Below are 17,598 nucleotides of genomic sequence, written 5' to 3'. Positions count from 1 at the left end.
ATACAGGAATAACAAATGCAGGAAACCCTGCTTTCTCTAGGGTGGAGGGAGAGAAGACAAGGAAGGAATTAAGAACTTAGAAGAAGTATTCCTCTCCCAACCACTGCTTAGGTTCAGACTTTGTTGCAGAGGTTGTAGCTGCTATATGAACACATGGCTTGCTAATGGAGAAGCAACTTGCCAGAGGGTGTGGTCCAGAGATTTCCATAGCAGCAGTCCACTGGATGGCTGGGAAACTCATTAGAGGTATACATGGGCCATAGCTGGTCTTCAGGACCTGCCTGTCAAATAGCCAATAAGCTAGGGTGCCAGTGGACCAGAGCTGGTCCAGGAAGTAGGCTCTTGGGTTTCTAGAGGGTCTGTTGGAGAAGGAGCGCTACTAAGCTTCTTAAACACCATTGACAGATGCAGAGGTAAAATACACCAAAACTAGAAAGAAAAACTTTTTGCAATGGCCTTGCACTGACACCTCCCACCTGCCTCAGCATACTTTAAAGACAAAATCTAACATAGCACCACGTGTTCAGGATCTAGCTCCAGTGTCACAAAGCAGAAAGGGATACATTTAGAGCTAAGAAACAATAAATTGGCATATGGACATTATGCATTTTCTATTGTTGAATGCTGGATTTTGTTGGATTCCTTTCTAGAGTATTGGAATTTGTTCTAGCACACAGTTAAGTTACTTGGGATCCTTCTGATCTCTTGAAGACTTAATTTTAGAGTTTTTTTTTGATGGGTCCAAAGCAAAACTACTTTAGTGCTGCTACTAAATTGTAACCTTTCCAAGGACTCTACCCAAGGTACCATATATTGTGAGGTTTTACCACTCTGGATGGTGGAAACATGAACAATTCTTCCTCTGTGGACTCTTGGACTTGTCTCATCTGCTACTACCTTCCAGTCTTTCCTAACTCCCGATCTTTTAGAATTTCACCCTGTGCGTGTGTACATCAGTACTCAGCCAAAGCCTCAAAGCGATCCCTTTGCAGCTCTCCCCCACCCCATTTATCTCTGTGTGCGTGTCCCATTCCTCTGGTAAACTGCCTTACAAATTTCAGCTACATTGACTTCCCTAAACTCTGCTTTCCATCTACTTAACTCAGTGAGACCACTGGGCTCTGTTTGTGTTATATGTCTTCGTACTGCAGTCTAAAAACTGTCTCCAGGCAGTTAGCTGGGACAATCACAGGGCTCATCCCATTTGTTTCTCTTCTTTCAAGGCACAATCCTGTGTTGCTTATTTTCCAATATCTAAAGCAATCCATCTTTCCTTCCCCTCCCTCCTGCCATCATTTCTTCCCTCTTTCTTTCTTTCTTTCTTTCTTTCTTTCTTTCTTTCTTTCTTTCTTTCTTTCTTTCTTTCTTTCTTCTTTCTTTCTCTCTTTCTTTCTCTTTTTCTCTCTTTCTCTCATTCTGTCTTTTCCTTTCTTCCTTCCTTCCTTTCTTCCTTCTTCCTTCCTTTTTTACTTCCTCCTTCCTTCCTTCCCTCCCTTCCTTTTACATTTTCCAAATTGTTTATAGTGATGAGACAAATCCTGTGGAAATTTCATCTTTCATAAGCAAAAGCAGAAGTATCTTGTCATGCATTTTAATTCTAGATTTAAAAATAATTCTCTTGATACTTACTAGGCAGGGAGAGTACCATGATCAGGAATGTGGTCTCCCCAGGGTAAGACTTAACCCATTGCACTCCAGATGTGCTGATCCCTGTGATTTCCCCAAATGTGCGAAACTCAGTTGTATAACTTACGGTAGTGGGGGATTGTGTCTGTGTTCTCCTCTGGAAAAGAAAAAAAAATCCTCTTGATACTTTCCTTTTTATATGATTTCATGTAGTCAATATTTGATTAGATTTACCTATATAGTTACCACTTCACTTCTATCTCAGACATTCTTTATGGGATTTTTTTTTCCTGCTGTACAACTCTCATTGAGAGTCTGCTAGTGGCAACACTTAATTTTTGTATATCCAAAAAAAAATTTTTTTTAAATCAAACCTTTGATCTTTCAAGACATGTCCTCTGGATATGAAATTTTGGCTTGACATTTATTTATTTTCTCAGTATGCTGAAAATAACATCCCATTTTCATCTGGTTTCTGTGACTGCTGATGAGAATCAGCCACCATCTACAGATGTTCCTTTTAGAAGTGACACCTAGAGATGTTCCTTTTAGAAGTGATCAGTATTTTCTTTCTGGCTGCTTTGAAAAATCTTCTCATTGACTTTGGAGATTGAATTTTACTACGAGTTTAGTTGTGGGTTTCTTTTTTATTTAATCCACTTGGAGTCACTAGACTTTTGAACCTGATGATTGATGTCTTTCATCGGTCCTGAAAAGTTCTCTGCTATTAGTTTTTATAATATTGCCTCTGATTCATTCTCTTGCATTTTCCTTCTAGAATTCTAATTAACCATAATTAGACCTATTTATTCTATCCTTAATTCTTTTTTTATTCCTTCAATAATCTATCTCTTTTCATTTTGTGCTTAACACTGGATATTTTCTTTTCTTTTTTTTTTTGGTATTTTTCTGAAGCTGGAAATGGGGAGAGACAGTCAGACAGACTCCCGCATGTGCCCGACCGGGATCCACCCGGCACGCCTACCAGGGGCGACGCTCTGCCCACCAGGGGGCGATGCTCTGCCCCTCTGGGGGGTTGCTCTGCCGAGACCAGAGCCACTCTAGCGCCTGGGGCAGAGGCCAAGGAGCCATCTCCAGCGCCCGGGCCATCTTTGCTCCAATGGAGCCTTGGCTGCGGGAGGGGAAGAGAGAGACAGAGAGGAAGGAGGGGGGGTGTGGAGAAGCAAATGGGTGCTTCTCCTATGTGCCCTGGCCGGGAATCGAACCCGGGTCCCCCGCATGCCAGGCCGACGCTCTACCGCTGAGCCAACCCGCCAGGGCCTGGATAGTTTCTTTGTAATTATTTTCCAGTTCACCAATTTCCTCTTTAGCTGTGTTTAATTTATAGTCAGGCATGTTCCCTCAGTATTATAATATTTTTAATGTCTAGATGTTGTTTTTGTTTGCTTTTCAAATCTATTTAGTTATTCTTTACTGTTTCCTGTTCCCTGTACATATTTTAAGACTCATTTTAAATGGCGCACAAAATTATTTTCCAAGTTGTATGATGAGTCCAGTACCTGGAACCCTTACAAGTCTGTCCTGCTGCCAGTTGTTTCTGTTGGTTCTCAGTCATGATGCCTTGTTTCCTCTTGTATTTGGTTAGCTTTGTGCTGTGGTTTGCTTATTTTCCTTGGATTTCTACTTACATAAATTTGTGAGACCTGGGATTGCAGAAGCTCTTCCAAAAAACATTTGTTTTTATTTTTTGCATCTGCCAGGCCACTGGGGGTACTTCCTGGCAGCAGCCACTGTAAATTAAATTCTTGGTTTGTGGAGTTTGGGACCACCCAGGCTGTGTGAATTCAGATTACAAACCACATAAGGGATGGCTGATGGTTCCAAATTCTCAGGAGTTACTTTTTCTATTTTTCACTTCGTGCTTAGTTTTAAAACAATGTACAGTGTGTCCGTAAAGTCTTGGTGCACTTTTGACTGGTCACAGGAAAGCAACAAGAGACGATAGAAATGTGAAATCTGTACCAAATAAAAGGAAAACCCTCCCAGTTTCTGTAGGATGATGTGGCAGCATGTGCGCATGCGCAGATGATGACGTAACACTGTATACAGCGGAGCAGCCCACGGCCATGAGATGTGGAGAGTACAGAGGAAAGTTCAGTGCATTCTGTGGCTCGCTAAATTCGAATCCATGACCAAAGTGCAACGTGAATATCAGCATGTTTATAACGAAGCGCCACCACATAGGAATAACATTACTCGGTGGGATAAGCAGTTGAGGGAAACCGGCAGTTTGGTGGAGAAACCCCATTCTGGTAGGCCATCAGTCAGTGACGAGTCTGTAGAGGCTATACGGGATAGCTACCTAAGAAGCCCAAGAAATCTGTGCATGAGCCCACATCGAACTGCACTGAATAGGTATGAAACTGGGAGAGTTTTCCTTTTATTTGGTGCAGATTTCACATTTCTATCATCTTTTGTTGCTTTCCTGTGACTGGACAGTACTCAAAAGTGCACCATGACTTTATGGACACACTGTATTTTTCTTGCAGTCCCCATAAAGGAGGGGGTAACTGGTATTTGTCTTTTTTCCTTAACTGAGAGTATAGCCTTTTGAAGTCAGCTACTTGAGGGAAGAAACTCCTATCAGACTCCCCACCTTGGGCACACCTGTGGTTTTGTCAGCTTAGCCCTAGGACATCAGGAAAAACAAAACTCTGTTTCACAGGGTTCAGTGAATGTCCCCTGGGCAAACATAGCTGCTACTCTCCTTAACTGTGGCCCCTGCCTTCATTCACTGCATATTTTTCTTTGTCTCATGCATTATTTACTTTCTTGCCAGCTTATCTGACATTCAAGAAGAGTTGTTCTTATTTTATCCAGATATCTTGGTTGTTTTCAATAGGAGGGTCCTCCCAGGTATTTAGTGCTTTTTATTACCAAAAACTATAATACTGAGGTCATACTCAGTATCCTTCTTCAGTACCTAACACATAGTAGGTTCTCAAATGAATGAACAGGGAATGAAGACATATACACACAGTTTTGGCTGCATGAACTATCAGCCAGTCTGGAAATATCATAAAGTCAAGGGACCTCGCCTGATAAGTTCACCCACTGCCTGAAACTCTCTGTACTGACCCTTGCTGGAGTCTAGATGATGTCAACTAGTCTTAAAATTGAGTGGCCTAGAGGAAACAGGACATCTGTCCTCATGGGTGAGGCTTGTCCTATCCAGAGAGCAACTGTCCAAATCCGTGGGTCTTTGGGGATAATTGGTTTTCAAATGGAGGCGATGGGATTCAGTGACCCTCTTCTGTTTAATTCCTGGCTCCTCTGGGGCTACTGGCTGCAAATCTCCTCCCACAGTGATGGAGCCTTGTCTAGGGGTTTTAGTGCTGTGATCCAGCCCTTGCAGCTCAGTGTGTGGTTTCTGCCCCAGCAGCATCTGCATTGCCTGCTAGGAATGTAGAACCTTGGGCCTCACCCAGACTGCTGATTATGTACCGTTATTTAAGATCCCAAGGCTATTCATGTGCACATGAACGTTTGAGACACATGGCTTTAACCAAGTGTGTGTGTGACACATGGGTTACAGTTGTGTGGCAAGAAACTGATTCTTAGAGCCTTCAGGTGGCCATGTAGGGTGACCAATTCGTTTCAGCTTGCCTGGGACTTTCCCAATTTTAGCACTGAAAGAACCACATCCCTGGACACCTCCCAGTCCCAGGCAAACTGGAATGGTTGGTCCCTTTACCAGACAGAGCCAAGGCATCTGGGTCCATTAGAAGGAAGCAGAGCCGGCCCTGTGGTTCCAGCAGGCTTCAGGATGATGAGCCACATCGGGCACCAGGTTTGGCTGGGCGTGGCTAAGGAGGTGCTTTGCCACCTGGACATCTGTGTCAGCAGCCATCTCTAGAGCACTGTGCTCTGTGGACAGGGGCCCCTGGACTTGCTAGAGGAGTACACCTTCTTGGTATCCTAGAAGCATGGTCAGCCCCATCCAATGTGGGCCAAGTCATGAAGGGGGTGACCAAGCAGTTGGTCAGGATTACCATCATGGGACAGCTCTTAGTGAAGGCTCCGTACTCCTGACTTTACATAAGGTAGCAGCAACTTAAGTCTATTTGCAGGTGAAATGTCCTTTTCGTGGCACCTGTGTTCACTAAGAGGAGAGCGTTCCAATATGCTCATTGTCTGCAAATTAGAGCTCTATCATTATTTTGAAATACTCGATATGAACTGTTTGATTGTACAATCCATTCACATTGTAACAAGAAATTTCAACATTACATTTGTCAAAGAAAGAAAAGGAAGGGCTGTTAGATTCTTTTAATATAATTTCAAGTGTTATACATTTTTTGAATGGTTATAAAATGCTCTTACATTTTTTATCATGTACTTGTGTGAACAAATTTCTATTGATGGGGACTTTCCAAAATTTCAAGAGATCATCATTAAAAAGCCCCCATCAAGAATTGAGTATGGCCATTTCACACATAAAGGCTGATATTAAAAAAAAAACTATGTTCATGGAAGAAAGCTCAAGTTTCTCATTAATTTTTTTGAAAAGATTTTATTGGGAAGTTTTATACATATTCAATATTTAATATCCTCACTATTTTTTGGTCCTTTTTTTATTATCAAAATTATATAATATAAAGAAAATGTAATATTAAAGTTTCTTTTTCACCCAGTTCCCAATAGATGCTCCCAAAAGTTGCCTCCAGTTTACCCTCAAGCATTGTGCAAATTTAACCATTTTCTCTGTGTGTTGAGGCTTGAGGTGCCTGGCAAGTTTTGCTATACCCCTCTGTGCTCCCCACTTCTTTGGACTGACTAGGGCTCCTCTACCCTCTGGGGCAGAGATCGAGGTGACCGACCACACCCTCTAAGACTCTGCCTCTCCTCCCCTCTCGTCTCCCTCCCTTTGAGGGACCCCTTCTTTAGAGAAAATCTCAGTTACTTCAAATGGTTGTTATGGCTACCCTAGAGTTGAGAGGAGCAGGGGTGGCCAGACTTGCAGATGAGCTTTCATGGTGGAGCTGTGCCTTTTGGGGGGGCAAAGTTATGATGGTGGGTAGATGGGGTCCAGGCACTCTTGGGCCAACACAGCCTCAGAGCTGCCCGGGTCATGTGCTAGCCTCAGGTCCCCCAGATGCCTGGTTCCCACACTGTCCAGAGACCTCAGCCTTATTCATCCTAAGTCCACACTCTCTGATCCCAACTGGTTTCAAATGGCCCTTCTTCTAAGTCCCTAGGGGTACATCTTGCCTCATCTGCTGCACTGCTAGCAGCTTGGACCTGACTTTGGCCTTCAGAATTCTGTAGTGGGATTTGGCTGGTACAGGTGCTGTGGGTTTTGGAGCCAGAAAGATGCAGGTTCAAGTCTAGGCTTTGCCGCTTACCAGCTCTGGGATCTTGGGCCAGTCATTTAACCACGCTGACCTTAGTCATGTGTACATATATATGAGGTGTTATTAAAGATCTGTCTCACTGGTTGGTCCTGTGTGGGCTGGACCTTTGTCACGCTCTTAGCCCGGTTCCTGCACGCAGTAAGTCCGGATTAATGAAGATCGATGCTATTCCCCCAACCCCACTCCCTGCTCCCTGAGTCGTTCCTTTGTTCTCTCTCTTCCTCTTTTCTTCCGGCTGTGACCTCCTTAGCTCTTTATGTAAACCCGACTCTCAAAGAAAACAGTATCCTGTAGCAAAAAAACCTCAGACTTTGTGCATATAAACCAACAATTCTTCACAAAGTGAGGATAATTGATAAATGAAGCCACTAGGCAGTACCCGAGAGAGCTTATTATAGAAAATGACGTGCAGAGCCGCACGCTCAGGGTGGTTTGTACTCAGGTCAGCGCTCTGAGCCTGTGCCCACCAGTCAGCGGCGTTTGATGACCCACTCTCTGGCCGCCCCCATTGAATGTATGGCTGGAGGAAAACTTAGCCTGCTTGTTCTGATATTTGTTATTTGTTGGCAGTAGACTAATAATAAATAACTGGTCAGTGACAAATAACATTGATATTATTGTTTTCACTGCCTTACAAACACATTAAAATGTCAAACAGTGTTTCAGGTTGCGTTCTCCGGGAAGCAGGCTCTGAGACAAGTTGAGTGGGCAGGATGTTTATCAGGGAGTGTCCCGCTTCCTGCTCCTTTCTCCGCACCTGACGTGCTTGAGAAACCAACTTTTATGATTTTGTGAAACCTAAATTACTTATGTGCATGTTTTTTAATTTATGCAAATACCATTGTGTTAAAAAACCTAGTTCTGTTTTTTTCCTGTCTCAGCATTGTTTTTTTTATACATTTTTTTAAAATTAATTTTAATGGGGTGACATTGATAAATCAGAGTACGTATGTTCAGAGAAAACATCTACAGATTATTTTGACATTTGATTATGTTGCATAGCCCTCACTCAAACTCAAACTGTCTTCCGTCACCTTCTATCTGGTTTTCTTTGTGCCCCTCCCTTCCCCCCCCACCCCCCTCCTTCCAACCCCCCCTTCCTGGTTACCATCACATTCTTGTCTATGTCTCTGAGTCTCATTTTTATGTCCCATCTATGTATGGAACCATATAGTTCTTATGATGACATCAGCATTATGTTTTGACGGGTCTATCTAGGTTGCTGTGTGTATCTCTTGGCTGTTGCCACCAATTGCTGAACCCACCACATTTATTCACCCCTCCCTCCACCAGCAATAGAGAGCTAGATTGCTTCTGGACCCCCTCATCCCCCTCTTCCGGGCCTCCAACACCCCCACCGTGGACAGCCTCACCTCTGCCTTCCAGATCTGTGTGACAGTTTCTCTGGGATTTATATCCAGGAGGGACTTCCTGATAGAGATGTACCTGCATACTTACTTTGGCTAAACAGACTTTCACTTTCCATTCTTAAAGGGTCCTGAACTCATTAAGCCCCAGGCTCACTAGACGATGAAATCTCTCAACTAGAAGGTGCTAGAAAGTAACTGTAAAAAAGTTTGTTTTGAAGCCCTTTGCCAGTCAGACAGAACCCAGGAGATGGATTTAGGCCACTGAAAAGCTGTTTACACACGCTGAGTGAGAGGTCCAGGCCCAAACTAGCCCTCACCTAGGCCTTTGCACACTTGACATCCCACCTGCATCTCCTCAGGGCAGGGCCTGGTTCACACGAACACGCCTCGAGTGATGCTTGAGCCCTCCTGAAACAGTCCGCGGTTGGACCCTCCAACAGGCCGCTCAGTGCGTCTGTGTGCTGGGAGGGAGAACAGAGGCAGCCCTGCTGACCTTCCACCCTCTCCAGCCCCAGGCTTCCGGGGCCGCCGCCTGTCGGAGCAGATGAGATTCACCTGGCAGTCAGACAGACTCCCGCATGCGCCCGACCGGGATCCACCCAGCATGCCCACCTGGCGGCAGGTGCTCCCACACATGTCCCCCAGCCAGCGCCAGCTTTCTGCGGCAGCCCCTACCGGAAGCTGAGGAGGGGAGAAGGCCTGGGGACGGAGGTGGGTCTAGTTCAGGCTGCTGTAACAAAATACCATAAACCAGGTTGGCTGGTGAATAACAGAAATCTATTTTTCATGGTTCAGGGGGCTGGAAGTCCAAGGTCACGGTGCCAGCACGGCTGGCTTCTGCTGAGGGCCCTTTTCTGGGTTCCAGACTGCTGACTCTAGTTGTGTCCTTGCATAGCAGAAAGAGAGGGCGAAAGAGCTTCTGGCCTCTTCTGATAAGGGCACTGATCCTATGCATGAGGGCTCTACTGTCATGACGTCATGACGTACTTACCTCCCAAAGACCCCAACTCCAATTACTATCACCTTGGGGATTAGGTTTCAGCATATGCACTTTGGGGGAGGGGAACACAGATATTCAGCCTGTAATAGGGACTCTGGGTGCTTGTGCCACCTTCTCCAGCAAAAACAAAGATTGTTATTGTTCTGTTCCTCATGAGTTTGAGAGCTCTCGACAATGGAGAATGTTCCAAACATTGTGTGGTCCTAAAAAATAGTCACAGGTATCCAGATATTCTTTGTAATGTTTGTTTTTAAAAGAGAAAAGAATAATAGCTTTAAATGTTGCTATTTTAAATCAGAACATCTGGGGTTCCAGCCCATTCAGCCATCAAATCCCAAATCTCCAGTCGGGTTTACTGAAGCTGGCCATATCCCTTTGATGGAGTCTGGACTTCTTAAGGCCAGATGTCCACCTGCCAGGTCACCCTTTTATAACAGAGGGAAGGATGAGGATGTTCAATTTCTAGACTCAGATAGTCCCAGGTGCAAACCTGATCCGCTGCTTAAGGCTGTGACCTTAGACAAGCCACTTTATATCTCCAAGCCTCAGTTTTCTCATCTGCAAGATGCTGATGATATTACCCATCTGAAGATTAGATAAGCTAATAGTTGTAAAGCCATCTAGCTGATGCTGGGCACACAAAAAGAAGTGAATGGATGGGAATTTTTTTGTATTTTTTTGTATTTTTCTGAAGTTGGAAACGGGAAGGCAGTCAGACAGACTCCTGCATGCACCCGACCGGGATCCACCCGGCATGCCCACCAGGGGGCAATGCTCTGCCCATCTGGGGCGTCACTCTGCCGCAACCAGAGCCATTCTAGCACCTGAGGCAGAGGCCACAGAGCCATCCTCAGCGCCCGGGCCAACTTTGCTCCAGTGGAGCCTTGGCTGCGGGAGGGGAAGAGAGAGACAGAGAGGAAGGAGAGGGGGAGGGGTGGAGAAGCAGATGGGCACTTCTCCTGTGTGCCCTGGCCAGGAATCGAACCCGGGACTCCCGCACGCCAGGCCGATGCTCTACCACTGAGCCAACCGGCCAGAGCCGGGAATTTTAAAAAGCATCCCAGGGGTCCTGTGATACAGGTGAATTTGAGAAACACTACAGTTAATAAGTATTTCCTTGGGCCTACAGTATGCCAGGCACTGTGCCAGATACCACAACACCTTGGGCTATGTTCTGCTTGCATGGAGGAAGACTTCTGAAGGCCTTGGGCTTCCAGAGAGGAGGTGAGGAGTGGGGGAGGAGCTTAGACAGGCCACGCAGTGGGGCTTCCTCTCCAGCCTCACTGTGAAAGGTGACCTTAAAATGTTTATTTGCCAAATGCTTACTTATTGAGTTGCAAATATTGGAACTTACAATGGCTAGTTTAAGCAGCAAAGAGATTTCTTAAACCATAGGAGTATATGCACAGACTTGTTAGGAGGGCAAGAGAAACAGATGTGAAGGGAGGCTTCCAGGCGAAACTCAGAACCTCAGCGCAGAACTGGCAGGGCGGGGAGAGTGTGGCCACTGCCAATGAGCTGGATGTCAGGAGCCGACCTCACTGCAGCCACGGTCTCTTCTGCCACTGGATGCTGTCCTGTGATGAAGGCCACTCTGTATGCTGGACCACAAAACAGAAGTCTGGGCCTGTTTTTGTCTGGGGTTCAGCTCTGAATCAGGGACCCTCAGGGCAGACCCCAGGTCATGTGCCTGTGTCTTTGCTGCAAGGGGGCTGGGGAATTGAGCTTTGAAATATACAAGGTGGGGCAAGAGTAGGTTTACAGTTGTAAGTACACAAAACACAGTTTATTCTGGCATTGTTATTTATTAATTAATATACTATTTTCCATGAGAATAACTGTAAACCTACTTTTGCACCACCTTGTACTTGGGAAGGCAGAACTCAGAGGGAATTTCTGAAAATAACCTTTTCAAAGGATGGACAATGTGCAGCCACAAATAAGGCTACTTCCCTATGTTCTTTCTCAAAGTTCCATGTGGAGCACATGGGGGCATGTGAAGGGGGCTGGACCAGCTCTGCCAGGTGCTTACTGTCTAGGGGGGAGACAAGTATCCACAGAAGTAACAGTGCAGGAGAGTGGAGGGGTTTCCAGGGGCATGGACCATCTAGTCCTCCACCGTACGTTCACACCAGTGGCCTAGTTGGTACAAGAGTGAATTTGGGACCTGCTTTCCATTGGTGACACGAAATAGTGGAAAAGGGAGGGTCAGTCAACTTTGGATCGTGTCACAACTGTCCCACTGACCACCCATATGATGATAAATTTCTTAATTTCTTTGAACCTCAGTTTCTTCTTGTCCAGAGGGGTAGTAGGAAAAATGGAAAGGCTTTGGAGTCCTGAAGATTTGCTTTTGATCCCTGGCTCCTTCTCCTATCTTTGGAGTGATCTTGAGCAAGTGCCTTTCTTTCTTGGCCTGTATGCTGGACATTTACATATTTCTTTCATGGTTACTGTAAGATGAAATGTGAGAACATATGCACCTGGTAGAATTTCCCACCTCAGAGTAGGCTGGACAGCCATTTGTATCCTAATCTATTCTCCGTCTGTCTGTTTTTCTCTCTTTCAGAGAAACAGAGCAGTTGCAAAATAGTCTACCTGAGCTGGTCCACAAGTAAAAAGTAGTGACTCAGAAAGACAGAGATTTTAAACGTCCCGAAGAAAGATGGGAATGATAGACAAATTTGATGAATGATATGAATAATTCATGGCATGAGACTCTGGAGGGGAACACTACTGAAAAAAGAGCTGAGAAGTTCTAAAAACAAATGCAATTTAGACTATTTGATTCTAAATAATTCAATGAGGATTTAAAAAAAAAAAAGGAGTCCAAAGGCATCAGGCTTAAGCAGGTTCAAAAAATGAAGAAAAGAAGCAAGTAACAGAAAACCCCCTTTGAGCTGGATTAAACGAAAGCGGACTTTATTTAAAAGTATAGGGGTAGGTCTGGTTTCAGGCATGGTTTGATCAGGAGCTAAGATGATGTTAAGGGGACACAGCACAGGAGTCCAGGCTGGCCCTGATTTCACACAGGAGCTCTTCCCATGATAATCACTTCCAGACTTATCTGCTCCCAAGTCCAAGTCCAGCAGGAGATGGAGGCCGGCAGTCCTAGGAAATGTCTCATTGGGTAGATTGGTTCATGTGGTCCTTACCGAACTAATCGGAGAATGGAATGACTTCATTGACTACGTGGGATCATGTGCCCACCAGTGGGGGTCAACACTAGCCCTTTCTATAACTGAGAGCTGGAAATGGTGGCTCCTCTGAAGGAAATGAAGCACCATTCCAAAAAGCAGAGAGAAGGAGGAGGAGAAGGAAGAGGAAGAAGAAGAGAAGGAGAAGGAGAAGAAATAATGGATACCGGCTAGTCCACAAAGCAAATGCCCACTCTATTAGGTGTGAGTAGACCTCATAGAAGGAACAGAAGGCCAAATAAGCCATGTCTTTCTGAAACACCAAGGATAACAGAAAAGGTGTTTTGTTATTTATTTAGGTGAAATTTACAGGAAGAATAAAAAACCAACTCAGAAATAAAACATCCACTACTTGGGTTAAAATGATGGGTTTACAAATTTTTTCAAACGGTGACTTCTAAAATTTATTTGTTTTCAAATTTTGTTATCTGTTTTTAGTTTTAGAACACTTGGTCAGAGAAGGTAATATGTATACTTTCTACTATTTGAATTCACGAGAGTTTGATTTGTAACTTGGTATATGATCAGTTTTGTAAAAGCGCACAAACACTTAACAAAGATAGAGTCTCTGTAGGATTCACGTTCAATATCTATTAATTCAGGTATTATATGATGTAGTTTGACTCTTGCTTTATTAAGTTTGCCTCCTTGATCTTACATGAGTCAAGACAAGTATGCTAAAGTCTTCCACTATAAGTGGATTTCTGTCAATTTCTACTCACATTTCTAAGAGTTTATGCTTAATGTATTTCAATGTATGTTCTCTGGTCCATTAAAGTTCATGGACTGGACTATGATTTCACTATTGATCATAACTTTTATCAGTATCAAATGACTCTCTTTGTCCTATTTAGTGCAGTTTGCATTGACTTTTATGCTGTTCATTATTCATATTGCCTTTTTCCTTCTCTGGGTTCCCATTTACCTTATACATTTATGCTTCAGGTCCACAGAGCCTGGGGAAGATGGCATAATGCCTTCAGGGTTGGGTGGAACAGAGTTCTTCATCTCCCATTTTGCGCCTGTCACTTCTCTTTGGTGATGGAAGCAGGAGATGGGTGAGAAAGTTACTTGTACTCACCGGGCTGCTCTGGTTCCTGCTCCTGTCTAAACAGAGATCACATGGTCCTAGAACACTGGCAGAGAAGATCAGTGAGAAATTGCAGAGTGGGAAGTGTTTCTGGAGCTAGATGGGGAGTGGATGCCTTTTCATTTCTCAAAAGAGGGAAGAATGTGGGTTCTGAAATGACAGACATGCACACATTTTCCACAGGAGATATCAAGATAGATTATTCGATATTTGCTTTGTACCTAAAAAAGGAAATGGACATTATTGGGCACCAACATGGGTTTGCTCAGAAAAGTTCTTGTCAAATAACATAATTTCTCCCTTTGACAGCTCTATAGGACTTGGGCAAGTTTTTCTTAAACTTTGATGTTAAAAATCAAGAAAAATGTAGAAGAGAAAGAATAGCATAATGAATCCAACCTACTCATCTAACAGCTTCGACAATTTTCAGCTCAATTTTAGCATTTTGTTTCACTTCTAACAACACTCTCTCTCTCCACCCCCTATCCCTATTATTTTGAAGCAAAACCTGGACAATATAAATATTTCACCATGCCTCAGAAAACCATAACCTTAATACAATATTATGCCTGGATTAGTTTGCTGCTGCAAATAACAAATTATTACAAAATTTAACAGCTTAAATTAATGGTGAGATCTAGAGATGTGATCAGTTTTAGGTTCAATTTCTTCTTTCTTTCTCTTTCTTTCTTTCTTTCTTTCTTTCTTTCTTTCTTTCTTTCTTTCTTTCTTTCTTTCTTTCTTTCTTTCTTTCTACAAAGACTTATATCATTCACGGGTCCAGTAGAGAAAACAAAACCCACCACTAGGGATGAGGTCAAGGGGATGAAGTTGGTAGGACAGAATCCAGAACTGCAGAGCATGGCCGCCACCCAGCTGCTGCTGGTGCTGGGTCCTCTGAGGGGGCACGATGAAGGGTCAGTGCTGGAGCGATGGTGTCAGAATCCAGCAAGGAATTAGTGAGCCCCTCCTCCCTTTTCCTGTCTTCCAGTCTTCCCTTAGTGGCCCCATGGGCAGAGCTGAGCATGAAGTCAACTTGCAAAGGAGAAGGGCATTTCTCAGAGAATCAGCTCCAGCATCTCAGAGCAGGGGGGGAAGGGGCTTGGAGCTAAGAGACAAGAGCCGAATGACTGGCACCCCTCTCCCTGGGTAGTGTATTCATCGGTGGTCCATATACTTAGATGGTTCTCTTTTTTTTTTCTTTTTTTTCCTGAAGCTGGAAACGGGGAGAGACAGTCAGACAGACTCCCGCATGCGCCTGACTGGGATCCACCCGGCACGCCCACCAGGGGCGATGCTCTGCCCACCAGGGGTTGACGCTCTGCCCCTCCGGGGCATCGCTCTGCCACGACCAGAGCCACTCTAGCGCCTGGGGCAGAGGCCAAGGAGCCATCCCCAGCGCCCGGGCCATCTTTGCTCCAATGAAGCCTTGGCTGCGGGAGGGGAAGAGAGAGACAGAGAGGAAGGAGGGGAGATGGTTCTCTTTTTATATGTCATTATCAATCATTGATGATGATTAACTCAATCCACTAATTCATTTGGGATTAAAAAGTTAGCAAAGCATTTGACAAGATATGTCATGATTTCCATGTGGACCAGAAAGCGAGATAAGGAGTAGATGGAAAGCTATCTGGGCGGAGTAGTGTTTAGAGGAGCACATGCAGTGGTGATGAATGTGGCTTGGTGTCTGCCTAGAGGGAGGTTTCTGGTGGTTGGGGTTCTGCTCTCGACCTTGCACTGTTAAGCATTTTATCAGTGACTTGAAAAAAGACAAAAAGTATGTAAGGGTCATTCAAAGATATTTGTTGAGGGCAATATTGCAGACTTTCTTTTTTCACATCATGGTACTCATGGAAATTGTTAATGTTGTACAGTCCACTGGGGAAATCGAAGAGATGAAATTGCAGCCTAAGGTGACTGGCCTGGAATTTGGCTGTCCCAGGCTCTGTTCCAAGGACTGAGGGAATCAATACCTCAGAACCCAGGGGATCAGTATCTGCGCCACACCTAAACCTCCCACAGCTCTCTAGTTGGAAGATCTGGTCTGAAGAGGTGGGTATGGCCAGAATTCTGCCTCACATCACAGCTAGCCTTCCCCAAGAGGGTCTCAAGGGAGGAGAACAGATGGGAAGTCAAATTACTTCTCTATTATTGGTGGTGTTGACGTCTGAGTCCTCAGTGAAGAGCTCCCTGGTAACCTGGGCTAGACCAGATGGAGTATCCTTGAGGCTTAGGTGGGGTGGAGAAGGAGCTGTCCCTCCCAAAGTAGGCAGTCACCTAAAACCAGAGACAAAGTGTACCTGGTTCTAAGACATATGGAGAGACTAAGCCCCCTCCCATGCAACAGAGGTGGTAACTAACCCTTGTTTCTGTAGCACTAGTGGGAGGAAAGAATGACCCCAAAGACAGAGCAGAGGGTCTGACCTCCTCTCATTGTGGGAGTAGGGTGGGAAGCAGGCAGGGAAGACCCTAGGTGATGAACTGATCAGACAGCATGGATTGAAAGGAAGAAAACAAGGGCTAATCCCATGTGCCACTGCCCACAGTCCATGTGACCATTGTTGTCTTGGGACCTGCAACCTGAAGATCAACTCCTCATCCCTGGATATATGTGTGTGAGGTCATTAGTTATCCATTGCTACATGACAAATTACCCTCAACATTTATCACCTCACAGCTTTTTTGGGTAGTCCTGGTTCTCTCATGAAGCTATGATCAAGATTTCAGCTGGGGCTGCCATCATCTGAAGCTCCACTGGGGTTGGAGGGTCCACTTTCATATTCACCCACTTGAGTGTTGGCAAAAGGCTTTGGTATATTGCCATGTGAGCCTTCCCATGAGGCTGCTTGTGGCATGACTTTCTTCACTAAGAGTGATGAAAGAGAGAGTCTTGGAAGTGAAATATTGTCACTTTGACCAGTCACACAGACCGATCCTGACGCAGTATGGGGGGTACTATACAAGGGTGTGGACACTAAGAGGAGGGGATTAATGGGGGGCTACTTTGGGGACTGGCTTCAACAGATGGTCAGTAGGCCAATGAGGAGATAATTCTCCTCCTCTAGAGCCCTAACAGGATATGACAGGCCCATCGAATTGCAGAAGACAGAGTCCTGGGAGGGAGGATAAATTCCTCTCATGACAGAACCAGGACCTAAAAAGGTATTTATGGGATTGAGTGATAGACCAAACTGACCAAGGTAATACTTAACAGAAATAATGAGGGGTCTTGTAATCCCATCCCCAGAGAAGCGCCCACAGCAGCAGTAAATCTGAGGACAGACAGATCTTCAGCAGCAAATATAAAAATGACCTAGGATTTCAGCTGTCAGGGTCCTAATGACTCAGCAGTGTGATGTGGCTGCCTAAACTGCTGCTGAGGTCTGGGCCTCGATTTCTGAAAGAATTATAAGGAGAGAGCTCTGTTTGACCTCAGTCTGGTTGGCCACGCTAGTACTGAGTTTTACTGGGTGCCAAAAGGGAGATGAACAGGGACCTTTTCAAAGGAATGGCCAGGAGATAGAAAACATTGTCCTAAGGCAGGGGTCGGGAACATTTTTGGCTGAGAGAGCCATGAACGTCACATATTTTAAAATGTAATTCCATGAGAGCCTTACAATGACCCTTGTACGTTATACATTATCCAATAAAAATTTGGTGTTGTCCCGGGGGACAGCTGTGATTGGCTCCAGCCACCCGCAACCATGATCATGAGCGGTAGGAAATGAATGGATTGTAATACATGAGAATGTTTTATATTTTTAACGTTATTATTTTTTAAAATAAAGATTGGTCTGCAAGCCAGATGCAGCCATCAAAAGAGCCACATCTGGCTCGCGAGCCATAGGTTGCCAACCCCGTCCTAAGGGAGGAGAGAGGCTGTATGGGGTATGTGGCTTGGAAAAGAGGCATTTGGGAATATTACAACTCTTTCTGTTTT

The 17,598-nt window shown here is 44.8% G+C and overlaps 1 non-coding gene across 1 annotated transcript; it reads left to right on the top strand.

Moving 5' to 3' along the window:
• The first annotated feature begins 1,621 nt into the window (after positions 1-1,621).
• Positions 1,622-1,786, top strand: LOC136321403 (U1 spliceosomal RNA). Its single transcript, XR_010728658.1, has one exon. It is a non-coding gene; the product is annotated as a U1 spliceosomal RNA (small nuclear RNA).
• Positions 1,787-17,598: the final 15,812 nt, after the last annotated feature.

This window comes from Saccopteryx bilineata, chromosome 1, assembly GCF_036850765.1.
Source record: "Saccopteryx bilineata isolate mSacBil1 chromosome 1, mSacBil1_pri_phased_curated, whole genome shotgun sequence".
NCBI lineage: Eukaryota > Metazoa > Chordata > Mammalia > Chiroptera > Emballonuridae > Saccopteryx > Saccopteryx bilineata.
This window is presented reverse-complemented; position numbering and strand designations above follow the sequence as displayed.